Source organism: Melitaea cinxia, chromosome 15, assembly GCF_905220565.1.
Source record: "Melitaea cinxia chromosome 15, ilMelCinx1.1, whole genome shotgun sequence".
Lineage (NCBI taxonomy): Eukaryota > Metazoa > Arthropoda > Insecta > Lepidoptera > Nymphalidae > Melitaea > Melitaea cinxia.
In genome coordinates this window covers 702,233-704,183 of record NC_059408.1, presented here as the reverse complement: position 1 = coordinate 704,183, position 1,951 = coordinate 702,233, and the positions used below count along the sequence as shown (strand labels likewise).

At 32.9% G+C, this 1,951-nt stretch overlaps 1 pseudogene; it reads left to right on the top strand.

Moving 5' to 3' along the window:
• The first annotated feature begins 851 nt into the window (after nt 1-851).
• LOC123660745 lies at nt 852-967 on the top strand (annotated as a pseudogene).
• The last annotated feature ends 984 nt before the right edge of the window (nt 968-1,951 follow it).

Here is a 1,951-nt window from a genome sequence, read left to right as displayed (position 1 = left end):
AAATATTACTTTCAAGTTATATTCGAGGTATTAAGAAATAATTATTTGGGTGTACATTTTTATTATGTTTTTTTATCGATAAAAAATCATTTTACAAAATCATCTTAACACCTTTATTTTATTTACAATGATTTATAAAAAATATAGGTATATATAATAATTACCGAATGATATAATAATACTAGCAAAGTGCAATAATAATAACAGTCATCACATAGACTATACATGAGACACTGTATAGCTATCATACATAGCCTATACATGAAAATCTTACGCTTTATTTAACGTTACAGATGTTTTTTGCCGGCTAGGGTCCCCCTCCGCAACTCCTTCGCAACGCCCCTTAAGTAACTTCGTTCCAAAAATTAATATTCATAAATTAAAAAAAAGACATACTTATTATATGCAGACAGTAGAACTTTAGTGGAACATTGAGTCCCGAGTGTTTTCGTAAAAGCCACTTTTAAATGCAATATACGTTATTGCTAAGTGACCTCTTATCTCTGCGGTCAGCAAATGGCTCTCATTAGGGGCCTGATAACGATCTACTGTCCCTTTCTAACTTATACAATATACACAAGAGATAAATAGAGAACAACCTAAAGCTTTGATGCGAAAACTCATCGTATAGTCATTAGTCAGTAATCATTTTTAACCTACATGTTAATCTCTGCGTTTTGTTATTGTAATTACTTTTTGTTCTGATTACTTTGTAGCTTGTTTAATGAATTTAAATATTAATTACGATATAATGTGAGCCTTAATTATAAAACATTTACAATTTAATATTGAATACTTTTGAGGTTTGTAGATTTTGTTGTATTTGTCGCCTTTAATATGTTGTCACGATTTTAAACGTCCGTACCACGTCGAATACACCGGTTCTTGTCCGATCACCGAAGTTAAGCAACGTCGGGCACGGTCAGTACTTGGATGGGTGACCGCCTGGGAACATCGCTTGTTTCAATTAGTTTTTGTTTGTTTTCTAATTTCTTACATTTCACATCTGCTGGGTCCGCTAGTATATGTATATAAATTACCGTCAAGTTGTTTGTCCGCGATGGACTCCTGTTGCACCGTGTGCAGTTTGATCCAACTTGAAAAACAGACTATATTATATTTCGATATATATAATTATTATATTCAAAAAATTATATAAGGCGGTACAAAGTTCGCCAGGTGAGCTAGTTTAATAAATAATATAGGATACTAAGAATAAACTGAAGTAACCATGGCAACGGATGTTACGCTCTGTTTGGTGCCGTGATTTCTTTATTAATGTGTAATAAAAGAAATTAATAACCAAATCAAAATAGCCTATTAACGTCTCAATGCAGGACAATGGCCTCCTTGCCTGTAGCCCGATGGCGCAGTGTGCAGTGAACCCGCTTTCTAGTCCGGGGGTTATGCGTTCGATTTCCGCTATTATTATTTCTTTTACATTTATATGTTTCTTTCTTTGTGGTGACGCATTGTCGTTTCATCGAGTTTCTTAAGCAGGATCACAACAATTCTAAAGAAGTTTTATCTTACAAAGGTATGTTCAAAGTGCTGAATTCGAAAAAATCCTTACATCAAATAAAAATATATAACTATTTATATATAATATAAATGGACAAGTTTGTCAAAACAAATTAATAGATCTGTTTCATAATGAAAAATGAATCATTTGCGACGAAAGTTTGTAAAGAGTTGAACCCCTATATTACCAAAGAAAGAACTTTTATTCCGATGCTCCCATGGGATCGGCCCTTACGAGGGTAAAACCACACCATTTAGTTTCCATAAATGTCGAACTTACTTTTAAAGTTTTATTTCACGCCCAGAGGGAGTCAATTTTCCTAAAATCGTTTTTAAATTTATACCCATTGGCGAAACTAGAAGCTTTTACAAATATTATCAAAGTTTATGGCAGAAATGCTAACTTGTTTTTACAGGAATTAACATTAAG